The sequence below is a fragment of the Microcebus murinus genome, chromosome 3 (assembly GCF_040939455.1).
Source record: "Microcebus murinus isolate Inina chromosome 3, M.murinus_Inina_mat1.0, whole genome shotgun sequence".
In the NCBI taxonomy this organism is placed as follows: domain Eukaryota; kingdom Metazoa; phylum Chordata; class Mammalia; order Primates; family Cheirogaleidae; genus Microcebus; species Microcebus murinus.
In genome coordinates this window covers 39801973-39820551 of record NC_134106.1, presented here as the reverse complement: position 1 = coordinate 39820551, position 18579 = coordinate 39801973, and the positions used below count along the sequence as shown (strand labels likewise).

Here is an 18579-nt window from a genome sequence, read left to right as displayed (position 1 = left end):
CAGAGAGTGAACAGCTTGATGCTCTTTGGGACTCCAGTGCTATTAGCAAACACAGAAAGATCTCCAGGACAGAGGCTGGAGGGAAGTCAGGAAAGCTGGGTTCTGGCCTCTTCGGCTCTGCCAGTAAATTAAGCGCATCGCTTAACCTCTCTGGGCATTTTTCTTCATGGGCACAATGGAGCTTACAAGCCACCCACATTCCTATTCACCAGGATACCAAGAGGGCAAAGAGTTTAGGGAAAAACAACACTGCACAAGTAAAAATGTTGTAGTATTCAGTGGGCATGGGGAGTTGAGAAAGAAGACATGAAAAAGAAAAATGAAAGGGGAAAATAAATGAAAGAGACAGAAAGCAAGCATTTAGGGTAAAGTGTGAGGCTCTTAAGAAAGCAAGAATGGAAAAGCCATGGAAGTTCCTAGTGCAGAAAGTGTCTCCCAAGCCTGAGAGTCCATGTCTAGGTTAAACCATTTACCCCAGAGTCTCCGGTGGACAAAAGTAGAATGGGAGGAAATGAAGTCTTCCATCACCTGAGGTGGTAGGAGCACATGCCAGAAGCAGTCGAGGCTTAGTGCTGTTTGTTTTTACAGCTCAGCTCAGAACAAGAAAATAGATGAGGAAGTAACAGGTCCACTACCTATAAAACCTGTGCAATGTCCCTATAGAGGCTCTGGCCAGGCCACATCCTGACACGCGAGGTCCTATTCAGGGAGCTTCACTTTAAGGGGGGCATTCAAAGACTCAAGAGTTCCCAAAGACTGGTCACCAGAACAGCAGGGTGTGCTGAGATCACATCACAAAAGGAAAGGCTACAAGATCTAAAAGTGTTTACCTAGACAAGATTTGGTGAGGGCATGGGAAGCAAAGGCTCTCCTAGAATCAGAAAACACTTTAAACACCATCTAGTCCAATTCACAATTCAGGCATCTCTAAAACGACATCCCTGATGAGAAATTACCCAGCTGATGCGCAAACTCTTCCAGTGATGGAGACCTCATTACTTTGTGAGTTCACCTCATTATCATTTGGACAAGACTAAACTCTTCTCCCTCCAGTTAACCCCAAATTAACTTCCCCTGGCTTCCATCTATGCTCTGGGGGGACACAGATTAAGTCTAAACAATTTTTCACATACGCATCCTTCAGATAACTTGAGACAGACAGCTCGTATTGACGACTTGTATTGGGTCTTTCTGCAGACTTTCCTAAGCAGGGCACGTTTTCAGCATATCCCTGAAAACACACCACCTAGCCTCCTTCCACGCTTGTTTCCTGGTGGTCTCCAGCCAGCTTTGACCTCACACTGCCATGGGACACTGGCTGCTGCCCTTATCTCGCTCAAGGAGTATTATCCTGGCCTTGTCCCCTAGCTCTGTGTTTGCTTTACAACTAGGTCTTGGCCTCCCACCCCACTTTGGACAAACTCTGGTCCATCTCTTGGTCTCAGCTTTGCTGCTCTGCCCAGAGCTGAGGGCTTGACATGAACAGGCTCCATGATGAGGCCAAAAAATGAGAGAGCCCCAAATTCATGCCACTTAATGGAAAGCAGCTGGTCATTTAACTTTAGGCCTAATAACGATTGCATCTAGAATGTTCAAGTGGCATTAAATATCTTTTCTAACATTTCATTTGAGGAAACAAAAGTCCAAAGAGGTAAAATGAGTCACTCAGGGTAACAACACAGCTAAGAAGATGAATGTGAAATCTAATCTTATTTTCCTGCCCAATATTCTTTCTACGGCAGTTAAAAGGAAGCAAGGGTACATTATACCTCTGTTCTATTTTCGCGTTAATTTTCCAGTTTGTATATATGTACATTCATTCTTTCTTTGACTTAACAGAAATTCACTAAGCACCTACTGTGTGCTTTGTAAATATTCTCAGTAAGATTTGAGGTAAGCTTCCCTATGGGTTCTACGCCTTGGCGTGTGTGCTAGTGCAGTGTGTGTGAGTGAATTAATTCTTGGATGCATGTGCACATTCATTCGATAACAGAGCACTCTTAAAACTGCCACATACTGCTGCAAGTCAAAAACAGTCACGGTCCAGCACTCAGAACATTCTCTGTCTAGTAGGGACAATTCTCAAGTGTGTGTTAATGTGATAAAGCCAATTATGGGGCTCTCTGGAGACCCAAAGCCAGGTGCCTAGCAAAGATTGGGAGAAGCCATGGTGGTAATAATAACTGGGGGAGGGGGAGGCAGGAAGATGGAGCTGCTGGTCCCAGTGGATTGAAACGGCTTCTGAGCTGAATCTTGAAGGTTGATAGGGATTGATCAGGCAGAAAAAAGTGCCCATAGGTGAATGTGTGCAAAGACAGGGAGGCAGGAGAGAGCCTGACACTGGAGCCAGAAGTTGACGCAGGTGATGTGGGGAGAGGCCACGAGGTGAGTAAGGTCACGAAAGCCATTCTGCTAAGGAGTTTGATTTTATCCAAAAGACAATGAGGATTCAGTGAAAAAAATTAAAGTCTGAAATATAAGAGGGGGAAGGAGTTGTTTTCATGTACATCTCTCATGGCATGGGGCAATTTCCCCAAAGCTTTGCAGAACTACAACATCACCCTCATCATTCTTCACAGTGACTTGGTGGCCCCAGAGAGTGATGTCAGCTTAGAATCATGACCAGCTGTGATATGCGGAAGCCTCAAACAGAGCAACTGCTCAGTAAGTAGCAACCAAATGCCCCAGCCACATACAGCAAAGTGGGTGGAGGTGGAGAAGTCCTAAACAAAGTAAGGTCAGGATCTGGGAGGCACAGAGAAGTCAAGTCCAAGCAAGGCAACAAATCAGAAACAGGACAAATAGAAAAGTTCAGGTGGGGAGTGCTTAAAGGAACCAGGTGATTCATAGACATAGAGAATGAAGAGCACAGGCAGACTAGAAAACCAATACGGCAGCCGGCACCTGTCTCAGGTGGGGAGATTCTGCGTGTCTCCGTGGGCTGGGAGCACTCGGGGTAGCCTGTCTAGTGCCCCTGTGAGCCACGGAACGGCGCCCCCTCTGGTAAGACAGAAGACAAGCAGGCCACAGCAGTAGGAGTTTGCAGTAGGGTCGGGACGCGTGCTTGGCTGGGCGTGCACGCACACGTGGATGCGCATGTGTGAGCAGTTACACGTGTGAGCAGTTAAATCGGAACATCTGGCAGGAGAGGGGAATGTGTGGGTGAGGAGGAGACAGATCCCAACAAGCAGGGGGCTGTTTAAAGTGGGCTAAACCCTATCACGTGCGGTATAGAGCCATTTTCACTTGGCCTCTATAGTCAGACAATTGATAAAGAAGATGACGTCGGAAGCCTAAAATTAACAGTTTCCTGCCTTATTGGAGGAAAATGTTGATCTAGGCAAATGTGAGCCTTTTTGGAATTGAAGGATTCTGACATCATCAGCCTGCTCCCAGGAAAGACAGATCACATTTCTTAACAAGGTAATTTTTCTGAAAATCAGGAGCACCTGACCACCAGTATTATTACTACTAGTTAGAATGACCCCAACTAGGAACCTTCTGCTGAAGCCAAGACTAACAGAGGCACCAGGATTTTCACAAAATTTACAAGGCCCCACTTCAAGCCACAAATGAGCAACAGGCTTGGAGCTGCCCTAGGAGAGGTCCTTGATCGTAAAGGTTTGGGATGAAAACATTTCTCTACGTATGCGTTAACACTAAGCCAACAAAAACAAGGTTTGCTGCATCAATTATCATCTTCCCCGCCCTCCAAATTGGCCCTAAACACAAGCTACCGTGAGCTAGGGAAAAAAACATTCAAAGGGATGAACAGAGGCCAATGTTCAGCCCCGTCTCTGAATTTCTGGGCCATGGCTGTTTTAAATTAGATTCTCAATGCTGCTTCTATGAAGCTCTTGGCTTAGCTCTGCAAAGCAAAAGCTATTTTTGTGCTCTGAGCCATAGATATTTATACGGAGGCACATCCATAATTCCAATTACGTTTTGTTTTCATGATGCTCTTTTTCTCTACTTAAGAACAGTCATAGCTATCATCATTATTATTAATCCTGATAAGACACTTGCAAAAAGCAACATGCTCTGAGCCAAATACAGACTTCACAGGGCCCAGATAAGTGATAACTATAAAACAGGCAGATTTGAGGCCTTGTGTAATTCTCAAGGAATACCTTCAGTTCTTCTATCTCTCTGGCCACCTCTTGTTTGTTGGTTCCCTGACTCATATACTCCTCAGATACTCAGGGCCTCATGATCACTCCTGGGGAAACCTAGTCACAGAGGCGGCTCTATCTGATATTTATACCTTATATACTCCCTCTGAGGTCTTTGTATTTAAAATGTTACCTTTAACAATGAGATGAAGGGTTTTCATCTCCTTTAAGGACCAGAGCACCAACAAATTAAGCAAAGAGATATTTCTGGTTAAGAAGTGCATGGTTCTCAAATAACATCATAGTTACTCTAGAGAAAGGTCAAGCAATAGGCTGGTGGTGGCTGCTAAGGGACGGTAAAGAAACAGGCTATTAAGAGGTGGTATAGAACCAAAATAAAAATGGTAGTCCAAAAGCTTTAAAGAAATTCACCCAAGAAAAATATAAATTGATTACCAAGAAAACAAGATATTAGGAGGTATAACCATGGCCTCTCCCCAGTAATCTCTTTGATTAGACTTTCTGAATCACAGTCCTGGTTTGAAAGAATCAGAGAAGGGGAGGGAAGATGATGGGGGAAAACAAACATTTGTGAGCATTGACAAACGCCAAGCACTTGGCCCATCTTATTTCCAGTTATGTCATTTAATCTTCTGAACAACCTTTTGTTCCGACTGTTTTATAGAGAAGACAACTTAGCCTCAGAGAAGTTAAGTAATTTGCTCAAGACCACACATCTAGTAAGTGGCAAAGCTTGGATTCAAACCCAAATCTGCCTGACTCCAAAGTCCAAAATTTCTTTTCCATTGTCACTGAAGGCTGATATGAGGGCCAGAGGAGAAGACCAAGGACTACTGCTGGTTTGGCTTCCTTAAAAAAACAGGGTTTTTTGACAGGGCATGGGTAAGTATCTCTATATAGACTTCTTTTAACATTATAAATAGGCTCCACTGATGCTGATCAACATTCCCAGGAATGGTGCCAACTACAAATAAATAATCAATCGCTTAATATAAACTTCTGTGCACTGCGAGGGACACAAGTAAACTGCATGCCCAGCAGAGAGAAGAATATTATCTTCATATACCAAGGAGAACAGAAATCTTTTCACAAGTTTTTTTTTTCAGATGAGAATGAGACACCACACCAACGGTGCAGGGTCCCTGTGTGACGGTGGAATTGACACACAGTGGTAGTCCAGCCTCTTCTCTGCTGCATTCTCTCAGTAGCAGCAGATTTCACATTCAGGAGCCAATGTATAAAAATGGAGTCAGACGCGCTACCGTTGCACCATGAGCTCGGCCAACGAGCCAATGTATGTGTATTTACTTAATTGTATTCTATTTTACATATAACACAATAAAATAGACTTTAAAATTAGCAGTTAAAGACCTCAGTCAACATGATGAATTGGGTTGGAATTACCCCTCCCAATCTAAGCACTTCAAAACACTGAACAAAAGTATAATAACAAAAAAAATATCATCTAAAACCTAGATAAAATAGAAAAAGCTCCAGGTACCAGAAATGAAGAGGGAAGTCAAAGTTAAGTCAGTGAGTAGGAGCTGAAGCCAAGGGCCTCACAGAGAAATCCAGAACAATTAGAGGCCTAAATAATGGGAGGCTGGGACATCAATGATAAGGCAGGCAGTGAGGGGCGTCCAGGTGATGGCCACCTATGTCAGGAGCTGTTAGGATACACCTGCTTAAAGCCGGAGGTCATAAAGGGCTGCTTCGTAAATGACACAGGTCTACAGGAACATCACTTACCAACCTGAGAAAACAGCAAGAAAGCTTGTTATCTGCTTGTTATCTGCAAACAGAAAATGAGTGACCTCTAAAAATTTGAAATCCAGGCTTGTGCCACATGCAAGAACAAGGTTTAAATGCCCTCGTCCAGGAAGCACAGGGAAATGAGCCAAGAAATTAACAAAAAGGCCAGTTTGTAGTGGGCAAAATCCCAAAGAGTACCAGTAGAAGTAAACGTAAAACAGTTTCATGCGGATGTACTAACAATCTGAGGTCTATAAGATTTCTATGGAAAACAACTGCTGATGGATATGTAAAACCAAAGAGGAAACAAATCATCATTTAAAAAGGTCAAAAGTGGAGATAACAAATAATTGAAAAGTATGCTGAAAATACTGAAAGAGATACAAAAAGGATTAGAAATCATAAGGTAAAGGGATCATATAAAAAAAGGCAGATACGAAGTACCAAATAGAAATTCTAGAAATAAAAAATACATTAAATTTTAAAAATAAACCAATGAATGAGTTGAACAGTAGACTAAACACAGGTGATGGAAAACTGGAAGATAAAACTGAAAAAAATCACCCATAATGCAGTTAAGATAAAGAGATATGATATGAAAGAGAACTCTCTTAAGACATGGAAGATATAGAAGATAAAATGAGAAAGTTCAACATTTGCCCAATGGGTGTTCCAAACGGAGAGACTATAAAGTATGAGGGACTGAATATGAACACAGGGGCTTTTGTCTCTTACGTTCATTCCTCTATCTCTAGCACCTAGAAGTATTCCTGACACACAGTCAATGCTGAACAGTTATTTTAAAATAAACTTGTAGAGAAAACAACTGAGAAACCTTTAGATAGGAAAAGAGACATGAATCTTCAGATTAAAGGAGTACACTGAGGTCTAAGTAGGATATATAAAAACAGACTATCCCTAGACATAGTGACATAATGACAAGGACAGAATATAAAAGAAAAAAAATCTAGAAAATCTCCAAGAGAAAAAAATAAATTAGCTAAAAAAGAATGACAGACAAAAAGAGATTTCTCATAAGGAACAAATGAGGCTAAATAACAGTAGAAAAGTATCTCATAAAATGCTGAGGGAAAATATCTACTTAGAAGTCTTCAACTTGCTAAATTATCTTCCAAGAGTAACAAGAAATACAGACATTTTCAAAACAAAACAAAACATAAACATATCCACAAGACTGAGAGTATTACAATTCCAGATCTTTACTGGAAAAATTATCAGTATAAAGAAAATGAACACAGAGACAAGAAGCAATGTTGAGACAAGAAATTGAAAAAGCTAAATAAATTCTGACTGAAAAAAAATAAAGTAGAAATAACAACAGTAATGAGTAGTTGGTGGGGAGGAGGTTGGAGGACTGTATACATGTTGAACTAAACCACTAGACCACAATAACCAAGGAGATGGGAGGAAGGGCAGATTAGATTTAAAGCCATCTAAGGCCACTGTATCGTTTAGAGGAAAATAGAAAAAAACTGATTAGCTTAGTTAAATGAAATGTACATGCTAAAAATTTAAAGATAATTATTAAAGAATACAAACAGAATTTATCTCTTTTAAAACCGTTGACAGAAAAAAGTAAGAATATACAAAATCTGTTCAATTCAAAGGAAACCAGGAAAAGAGGAAAAAAAGAAGCAACAAAAAATGGTAAAAAGGAAATAAAAATGAGCGTGGCAGAAATGGGTCTCTCATAGATATATAATTACAAAGAATATAAAAGTTAAAAAAACAAATTTTCAGGTTACAAAAAAATCAATCTATATGTAAATGATGTTTCTAAGATACACAGTTAAAGCCACCATACCCGGCTAATTTTTCCAATTTTTAGTAGAGACAGGGTCTCACTCTTGCTCAGGCTGGTCTCGAAATCCCGACCTCAAGCGATCCTCCCGCCTCAGCCTCTCTGAGTACTAGGATTACAGGCATGAGCCACCATGCCTGGCCTCCTGGAAAGTCCTTAATTTAATAAAGAATATTTACTGAAACCTTAAGCAAACTTCATGCTTAAATGGAGAAACTTCAAAAGTACTTATTAAAGACAGTAAGAAAACTTGGTACCAACATTATCAAAAGGAAAAAAACAAAATAAGGCAAGGGTGCCCTCCATCATGGTTGCTATTGAACATTGTCCTGGAGCACCTACCCGATGCAATAAGACAAGAAAAAAGATACAGGAATCATAAAGAAGGAATGGAAAAGAAAAGGCAAATTACTCTTGTTTTGTGATTGTCTATATAGAAAATCCAAGAACATCTACATACACAGTATTAGAACTAATAAAAGAAGCAAGCTGGGATGCTGAGTAAAAGAACAAAATTAAAAAATCAAGAATGTTTCTATGGGCCAGCAAATAAATTAGAAAATATAATAAGGCAAAGGGTATCATTTATTAATAAAATATCAAAATCTAGAAAGTAAATACAGCAAAAGTTGTATAAGACATGAATAGGGAAATCACTAGCCATCATTCACCCAAATAAAAGGAGAAGATGGAAAAAAAAAAAAAAAAAAAGGAGAAGATGGGAAGATCCAACATTGTAAAGATGTCAGTATTAACCGAATGCATTTTCAAAAAGAATCTCAACAAGATTTTGCATGTGTGTGCAACTAGAAAAACTAATATTTATATCAGCTAGTAATATCCAAGAAGGTCAAGAACTTCTGAAATAATATAAAAGTAATCATAATAGCAATTATTGTGTGCTTCTTATATGACAGGCACTATTCTAACATTTTTCATGTATTCATCTCTTCATAATATCCTTGCAGTGTTTGCTGTTATTATTTCTACTTCATAGATGAGACTGAGAGAACTTGGGTAACTTGTCCAAGGTTACACAGCTAGGCAATCACAAATGCTCACTGACTGCTAGGTAGGATAAAATTTTCTAAGTCCTCACCTAGATATACCTGTATAACATTTTAGAAAAATCACGAAGGCTACCAGGGAGAAGATACTTTATTATGAAGTGACAATTCTTTGTCATCAGACTTCTTAGTAGGAGCAATATATGCAAGAAGATGATGCTGCAATATCTTCTGAGTACCAAGAGAATAATTTTGAGTCTAGAATTCTACAATCAGCCCAATTCTCATGCTTAAGAGCAAAAGAAAGACATTTTCAGGCATACAAATACTTTAGAATTTGCTCAATATCCTTTATGAAAGAGCTTCCAAATTTACATTAACATGAAGAAAAATGAACACAGGGCTAGGCACAGTGGCTCACGCATATAATCCTAGCACTCTGGGAGGCTGAGGTATAAGGATCACTTGAGGTCAAGAGTTCAAGACCAGCCTGAGCAACAGCAACCACCCACCCTCTACTAAAAATAGAAAAATTATAGGCAATGTGGCACACACCTGTAGTCCCAACTACTTACTGGGACTGGGACAGGAGGATCACTTGAACCCAGGAGTTTGAGGTTGCAGTGATCTACAATGCTGCCACTGCCCTCTACCCAGGGTGACAGAGCAAGACTGTTTCAAAAAAAAAAAAGAGGGGAGGGGAGGGGAGGGGAGGGGAGGGGAGGGGAGGGGAGGGGAGGGGAGGGGAGGGGAGGGGAGGGGAGGGAAGGGAAGGGAAGGGAAGGGAAGGGAAGGGAAGGGAAGGGAAGGGAAGGGAAGGGAAGGGAAGGGAAGGGAAGGGAAGGGAAGGGAAGGGAAGGGAAGGGAAGGGAAGGGAAGGGAAGGGAAAAGAAAAATGAACCCAGAATAAGTAGTATTCAAAGTAGCAGCTCCCAAAATGCACTGAATAAATAAAACAAAACAATATAAAATTGAGAGCCAAGGAAAAGTATAAATAGGAAATGTAAGGTGTATGTTATTAGTTGTGAAAAAGAGAGACCATAAAATCCTATACATTTGGTAAAAGTGGCTACTAAATTGGCTCTGAGCTACCTTTGGCCGAATGAGAAATGGAAAACATCACTTAAAGGGGTCACAGCATCCATAAGACATAACAGACAAGTTGCTCACAAGGACCATTCCTGCCACTGAGACCAGAAAGAAATTTCTCATAATGGTTAATGGATACAAGATCCGGGACATTGGTCTAAGTGTGCTAATTTAGGAAAGAGATCCTCAACCCTTATCTTACCACTTTTTTTCAACAAAGAAAAGATTATCATTCAGAATCATCATCCTTCCAGAAATTTCTTCCTTAAGGAATAGAAGAGATAGAGCCTTGTTATTTGATTGATCAGGTGCTTTAAGAAAGCTGATCCTTCTGGGAATCTTTAGGTATATTCCACAAAGAGGATGGGTAAGGTGGCCTTCTCTGGGACCTGGTTGCCTGTGAAAGCACATGGTGTTAGCGGCACGTGTGGGCATTTGTTCCCAGAGCTGGCCCCTGAACCACTCACACTGAATATTTCCATTTCCACTAAATCAATCAAACCTACCAATACATGAGATCACCCACACAGCCAAACTTTCAAAAAATAGTTTATTATTGTGTTTTCACAGTAATAAACATCCAGAAACAATGAGCTTTTCCTTTTCTCTTTCTTGTTCCAATGGTAAATCCTCAGCCTACTGACATTCCATGTAACACACAGGGAAATGGGGGGCTGGGCGCTTTCCCCAGGTCTTTCCACCCATCGCACTCACCTGACGCTGCACAGAACAATGACATCTCCCATAACTGGCAGAACTATGAAGACATAATTGGCCTGATCTACTTTCAAAATCTTGCCTTGTACTGGGACTGCTCCAGAATCCCCTGGGGTTCCTGGAACTCCAGCCTGGCTGGGGAAGTGTCCATGGAAGTCTGGATTGTTCTTGTGGGTAGGGCTGGCTCCCAGAGGAAGGGTGAGCTACCTCTGACTAAGTCTGGAACAATTCTTAAGGACTTCCAGAGAGAAATGACAGTGGGAAACGAGAGAGAAGGAAGGCAGAGGCATTTTACAATTAATCAAAATATCAGTTCTTATTAAAGCATGCAATATTTTCCCTTTCCTTTTCTATCTACTTTTTCCTTATAATTAAAATAATAATAATACATGTGCAAAGCAATGGTAGACAGCAGCGATTGAGGTGCATAGATTTTAGCCACTGACTGGAAATCAAAACTTGATTCTAGCACTTAGTGGCTGTGTGGCCTTGGGTAACTTACCCTCTGATTCTAGTTTCTGAATCTCCATAATAAAAATAACAGTAGTACTTACCTCAAAGTGTTTTAAAATAAAATACCATATGTAAATACTTAGTTCTCAATAAATGCTAGCTGTTATGGTAAAAAGTTGAGAAATATAGGCAAGCACAAAGAAAATAAAAATTACCTATAATCTCACCATCCATTTTAATGCCTAGATTATAATTCCAATGTTTCCTGGATGTATTTTCAAAGAGTGAAATTACTTTCTATTTTAAAACTTCCTTTTTAAATTTAACTCCATATCCCAAGCCTGTCCTATGTAATTCAGCATTCTTGGACAATCTGATTTTTAAGGTCACATGGTATCCTCCTTCGGGTTATTTTACTTCTTAATCACCCCAACCCTCCTTCCTTTCTACCGGTCCCACATTTCATATATTTCTAACTCATCCGACCTGTCCTGATGATGACTGGCTGCTTTCTATTGGCTGTTTGGGGAATGCAGGCATCATCTCACTATCCAGACCACCTTCTTAGATCAAGCACTCTTTATGGTCTTCTTTTCATCCCCAGCAGCCTACCTTGTGGCTGCTGAGCAAACCCTTGGGACAGGTGGCAAGATTAACAGTTTATAAAGATTCCATGAGGTGCTGCAAAAGCTAAACAAGGCAGAAAGGCAGTTTTTCTCCAAACAATATAAGGTTGACTTCCAGCATATTAAATACACTATTAAAATTGCTCAGGAAGAGGAAGAGACTAAAGATTTTTATCTGAGCACAGTACATTGTTTTTCTAAGTAACAGGGCCAAACAAGTTCAAAACTTAAGGGCTCTCTTTTTAGATGGAAGTCACAACACTTCCTTATCAATGATGTTTTGAGATTACAGTAAAACCTTACTGATTCATACTAATAGGGAACTGTTAAACTGAAGCAACAGAGAGAAGTGAATTACATCCTTTTAAAAATAAACTATTTTATTTCCAACGAAATTCATTTTAAAAAAATCTTTATTTCCAAATAGCTTGACCTGTTTTGACAGGCTGTTCAGAATCTGATCTACTACATTTGTTACAACCCCATTTATTGTTTGTATAGAAACGGGAATGGCTAAAGTTCCTGAGAAGTGTGTTCTCCTTAAAAAGAGTAAAAGTTCCACACCCCTCTGCAATCCTGCTCACACAGCTTGCTCCTTGGTAAAGCTTTTCCTTCCCAGGTCATGTGGAAGTACACCGGCTCAGGCTGCTTCCCCCTGCTCTGGTTTTGAGCGAGTGGGCAGAGGTTTGCAATATCAAGCCAGATAATTCCTAAAAAAAAATCTCCAGACTTGATCTGTCCAGATCCATCCGAGAATTAATAAACTTCCTCCAGCACCCAGAGAACCAAGCCCATCATGGAAACACTGATTCAACCATAATAAGAACTGACATAAAAACCACACAAATGAACCGAACATTTCTTCCACCCAATCAAGAGCGTAGTTGAAGCAATAGCCTCAGGATGAAAATAAATGGAGCTGTTTTCTCTTTGTGGTCCAGCTCATTTTAGCCTCTGTTTTCACAACTCCTTGTTATGAGGGAGAAAGTGGGAGTGGGGGAGTTGAGGGGAAGACTGGAGAGCTAGCAGGAGGGGAGAGAAACGCAGGGGGCATGCCAGGCTGGGAATGCCAACAAACGCTGGGGTTCATGTCAGGCAAATTAAAACTTCTAGCCTGGAGGAGGCTGTAATAGTCTGTTTGGGGTAGTGTGACAACAAGCTACGCTGAACTTCTGTCTCCCACTAAAACAGTCGAGTTGGATTGAAGTCTCTCCTTGCCAAAGATTAGGTTCTGCACAGTATTTTTAGCAAGCGTTCTTTTTCTCCCTCTCCTCTTACAAAAATTATCTTTTTTCCTGTTTCTATCTTTCAGAATTAGAAAGGCTAACTACATGACGTATCATTATTATTGGAAGAAAGCACAGTTAGAGAGTTTAAAATTTAAAAAAAAAGCCAAACCAATAGAAACAGTAAAATCCTAAACAGGAACATATTTCAATTTTCCCTCACATCCACAAGGTTCAGTTTGTCGGGCCAAGGTACCCAACGCTACTTTCCAGTGAATGTCATTCCTGCAGGAAATATTTGGGCAAGTGTGGCGGCGGCTGTGGCCCCTCGGCCTGACTTCTCGCCTTCTAGGGCGGGAGGGGACACGGGCTGCAGACCTCAGCGGCGGTGCGAGCCTGGGGGACAGCGCCTCTCAGGGAGGAGGGGGGAGAGGAGGTAGCAGCGCGAACAACAGGATCCAGAAAGAAAGAAAGAGTCCGGGGTGAGGGGGATCCGGAGCCCCCGAGGGAGGGATGAGGGACAGAGGCTGGCGACCCGGGTCCGAAAGGTCTGGGCACCGCGCGCGGGTCTGTGCGAGCCCCCGGGCCCCGCTCAGGGAACGGAGTCTGGATTCTTTGCTGAGTTTTCTTTCTCTTTAGAGTCGGACCCGGGTCACAGCAGCAGCCTCAGCAGAGGTGAGGAGAGGAAGCGCGGGCGCGGCCCACCGCCTCGCGGCCCGGAGCACCTCTGCAGGCAGCAAGGGCGGGTGTGGGGAGACGGGGCGTCCGGCGGGCCCAGGTGATGCCCGAGTCCCGGGGCGCCCGCGCCCCTGGAAGGGAAACTTTCCCAGAGAACTGGGGGAGGCCCCACCCTGGAGAGGGGGTCCCCCATGCCTCCCAGTCTCTGTCCCCTGGGGCTGGTCACTCACGGGCAGCGCGGCGGGGCTCCGAATCTGGCTGCCGCCATCCACTCCGCGAGGAGGCGGCGGCGGCGGCGGAGAGGGAGGAGGAGGCGACCCGGGAGGAGAGGGAGGAGGAGGGGGCGAAGGGGGAGGAGGGCCGGGTCCCGACCCGAGGGGAGGGGCAGGGAGGGGGCGGCCACGCACAGTGACTCCTCCCGTTCCAGCCCCGCCCCCCCACCCCGGGGCCTCCCTTCTCTCCTCATTCCTTCTTTCCCACCACGAGTACCCCAAAGTTCTTCTGGTGTCCGATTCTCTATTGTCTTCCCTCTGGCGCATCTTCTGTCCCCAAGTCTTCAGCCCCCCAAGAGACGGAAGAAGCTCCCTCCTGCCAAGGTGGGGAGGCGGGTGAGTATATGAGTTACTCCCTTGGAGAAGATGGCATGGACCCTTGGCAGGTCTTAAGCCACCTGGCGCTACCTTGTCCTCACCTCTGGGTGGGGGGTGATGGATGATGGAGGGACTTTGTGGTGGTGCTTTCCAAGTTGGTTTATTGAGTTGGTTTTTCTTCTTGTGATTAGAAGAACTAAAGAATTATTTTTGACGCCTCTATTGAGTACCTCTTCTTTTCGCTTCAGAAGGGACCAGCCCTCTTTGCCGGGTTAGATGAAAGGTAAAGGTGAAACCCCACCTCCGGGTAAATATTTACAGATGCTTTTTGTGTGCTGCCTGCAGAGTGCAGAAGAGAGGGAGAAGAGTTGACTTGTCCTCCTAGCAGAGATTATAGGGGCCGGTAGTCCCTAATCCACTGTGGACAAGTCACTTTCATCTCAGCCTCCTCCTCAATGGGGCCTCGCCCGGAGCCAGTCAGAATAAAAGGAGAAGGTGCCTTCCCCCACGTTGCCTATTTACCCTGGAGGGACACCAAAACCCGGGATGAGAGATTTGAACATGCTCAGAGAGAAGAGGGCATTCCAGGCCTGAGGAATGGTGCTTTGGAGGCTGGCAAGACTACAAGGCTTGTGGGGGGAGGTGGGAAATGTTTGGATGGGAAGGTGGAGCTTGGCATGAAGCAGAAAATAGGGAATCCACCAAAGTTTTTAAATCAAGGACTATTTTGATCTAAGTTGTGTCATATTCACTTTTGTGTTCCCAGAGCCTGGCATATAGTAGGCACCCAGTAAGTCCTTGTGGATTCAAAATGGCAATTGAGAAATCTTGGTTTAACGGTCTGCAAGATGGACTGCCTGGCAAGAAAGGGATGGCACCCAAGGAAAGGAGTTGGGGGGAGGGGGCAGGCGAAGTGCCTCACGCCTGTAATCCTAGCACTCTGGGAGGCTGAGGTGGGAGGATCGCTCAAGGTCAGGAGTTTTGAGACCAGCCTGAGCAAGAGTGAGACCCTCGTCTCTACTAAAACAGGAAGAAGTTAATTGGCTAACTAAAAATATATAGAAAAAATTAGCCAGGCATGGTGGCACATGCCTGTAGTCCCAGCTATTCAGGAGGCTGAGGCAGGAGGATTGCTTGAGCCCAGGAGTTTGAGGTTGCTCTGAGATAGGCTGATGCCATGGCACTCACTCTAGCCTATGTAACAGAGTGAGACTCTGTCTCAAAAAAAAAAAAAAAAAAAAAATGGAATTGGGAGGCCCTGGTGAGCATCTCTACCGGAAGCTTAAAGTGCTGTGTCCGATGGGGGAAAGGAAATTGCTCTTTCTGGTGTAGTCCAGTTTTTTACCTTGGGTTCGCAGGTGGAATGGAACAGGTATTCAGTACTCTATTCAACCAACTGCAGTGATAAGAACCTGCCCAGAGGGCTTTCAGAAAGGAGACCCTCAGAGAGGGAAGGTGAGTGCTTGAAGTCACACACCTGGAACCTATTTAGGATACTTATATTTGTTCTCAGATAAAATTTCTAATTGTGTTTATGCTTAATACAACCCACACAAACAGAAGAAGGCACCCGGTCCTCATCATCTCCCCATTTCCTCCAGCTACCTTCCTAGTGTTGGCCTAGGGTTGATGAGGGGCTAGTGAGAGCCTAGGGAATAGAACTCAACTGACTGGTAACTTTTCAAAGATTCTTCTGTGGAACCAGGCCTTACCAGACCCCTAAGCCAGCCTTCTGATAAAAAGCTGAGAGAAGGGAGTAAGAAGGACAAAGGAAGCAGGAGGTAGAGGAAGGAAAGAAAAAGAGAGGTGGCAACTCTTTGTTGTCCCTGAGCCTTGACCCTGGGCATTTTGGGGTTCTCACATCGAATCCCCAGATTGAACCTCTTGGGTCCTGTGTCCAGCCCACCCTTTGCCAGTAGGCCTTCCAAAGAGACCAGCCCATCTCGGAAATGCCACAGCTAACTGGAAATAGGACTCATATAGGTAACAACACATTTGACAAACAGCAATTATCATCAATTTAAATAGAGTTCCAAGTGCACCTTTTAAATTCTGTCATCTTTGAAATAAGTAGTATGTATTTATTAATGGCTAGGCAACCCGGCAAAAGAAATCTCTTTTGGAAACTTTGACACTTCTGCAAAACAAATAGGCCCATAATTTTCTAAGAACTAACTATATTTGATTGAAAACCATTTTGTCTTTTGCAAAGGAGAAGCCCTCCCCCTTCTGTGTGACTCAGTGTTGCCCCAACGATTACCACTTTCATGAATGAAGATTTATTTCTTGTAACTCCACCGCATATTTTCAAAGGACCCTTTCTGGCAGTGTTCCTTTGTATCAGAATCTGGTGGTAAACAGCTTAGCCTGGCCTCAATAGCTAAGCCACCACAGCCGTTCATCACAGCTGTGACCTCATTTTACTCTAGTTCCTGTTCTTTTTCTTGCTCTACAATAGGTAAACCCTCCATCTATGTCATTCTCCTTTTTATTAATAGATTTCCCTTTTCTGGCAGCCTTTTCATGGAAACATTTAGAACTTCCACACTGTTTAATAAGAGGTCCCCAAAGTGTTTAGATATGACCTAAGTAGATTAACTTGGAATTCCTCAAAACTCATGTCAGCTGAAGCTGTCAGGATCAATTAATATAAATTCAAGGGGAGGGACAAGCTGAGTCCTAAATGCTTGATAAGAATATTCCTCTCTAATAACTTTGCAATAGTAAATCTCTATTTACTATTATATTACAACACTCATTCAAAGTAGAGTAGGAGCTTTTTGAAAAATCATATCCAAAAACTATTACCCAGTGGATGGCTTCAACAGTAGTTAAAATGAAACAGGAAACATTAAAAAATCACCATTTTAGGTGCAGGATGCCTTCTGCCCTGATGTTTGATGAACACACTGTTGCTAAATGATTTTTTCTGTAAGAAAACCCAAATACTCTTTGGATGGAAAATTCCAGAGATAAATAAAAAGCCCACTTCTTTACTGAGAATGCCAGTTGAAATCAGTGATATTTAGGGGCATTATCACTTAATCAGTTCAAAATAGCCCAAGATTGGCTGTCCTTTGTCCTAAAGATGGGACACTTTTAGGTGCGGCTTTAGCCACACTGACCATTGCTGCAGTTGGCCAGTCTCTTGGCCTGATCCCTAAATGTATCCAACTAGCATTTATTGAACACCATGTACAAGACATTCTTTTAGGCACACAGGGAGTAAGTAAGTATAAGGCATGGTTCCAGAAGATGGTATGCATGAAAATAACTACATGAGATGTGTTGACAGTTGAACACAACAGAAGAGGTAGCCTAAAGAAATACAAGAAAGCTGAAGAAAGGGAGAATATTTTTCAGATCTGAGCAAGATGTATGTCAATGAATGACACTTTGTTCTTTGTTAAATGGAACTGCTATTTCTATTCTTGGGTCTACAGGATGTCACCACTAGCTATTCAGCTACTCTGGTGTTCAGAGCAGTGGAGTTGAGTTCACATAATTAAAGGCCCTGGTGAGACAAACACAAAGGTTCTAAATGGAGAGAGACCTTCTGAGGCCCCCACACCTGCAAACAAGACAACAGCCTCCAGTATGTTTCCACCTACCAGTCAATTCTTCTAATCCTCTCCTTATGAAAAAAGTTATTCTAATGCTCTCTAACCCTTTTTTCCCCAAAGATTTGGAAGAGCTATAATGGGTTTGCCTGCTTGAATACTTTGATTTCCAGTTAATTTCCTTATTTGGAGCTAATTACTAAACTGCTTTAAAGTTTAAGACAAAGAGGCAACCACTTACTGACAAACTTTCCATGGTGTATGAAGACATGGCTCTTAGCCGAGAACAGAAGCTTCCTCTTCTATCATAAAACAAACTATTCCCTTGTCAGTATGGCTCTGCCAGATGTTTTCGTAGCCATCATCAACCAACTATGTTGCTATCTTCATATGTTAAAGTTATAGAAGAGTTTGAAGCCTTTTAAGACCTGGGAGCAATCTCCAAGGTCAATGCTGCATAAAACAAAACTATAAACTGCACATTTTTTCTCTCTGAGGATTTTTACTTTAATTCATAGTCATTTGGAGGGAGCCTTTGGATCCAGCTCTTTTGGTGGCTTTCTTAGCTAATTGGGTCCTCCTTTTAATTATGTTTTTTTACAATACTTTGCTTAGAAATTGTGTAGCTGAGTTTTTGTTTTGCTTTAATGGGTGATGAATTTGAAAAGTGGTCATGTTGTTAAAAAGTATTTATTGAACTGATAGAGTTTCTTACCAAAAGCAATGGAAGAAACCAATTTTATCAGCTTTGCATAGTGAGCAGTATTGCATGTACCAAATTAATGCCAGGAGGGTGTTGACAAATGATATAATAAGATATAAGCTATTTATCAGTCTCAAGCAGTTCCTAGAGGTTCTTGTCCCACCTAGGATTGCTGGGTTTGCTATAGAACACGATATAAATGGCATCCCTGGTGTTGTACAGC

General features: G+C 42.5%; 1 protein-coding gene across 2 annotated transcripts in view; it reads right to left on the bottom strand.

Annotated features, from left to right (window-relative positions):
- The window catches only part of STON1 (stonin 1), a 51136-nt gene extending 37285 nt beyond the window's left edge, over window positions 1–13851 (bottom strand). The window contains exon 1 of one of the 2 annotated variants that reach the window (XM_012755397.3): window positions 13734–13851. The gene's annotated coding sequence lies outside the window, so the exon portion shown is untranslated. The remainder of the gene's footprint in view (window positions 1–13733) is intronic. The other variant, XM_076000725.1, reaches the window with a different exon arrangement.
- Between the last annotated feature and the right edge of the window lie 4728 nt (window positions 13852–18579).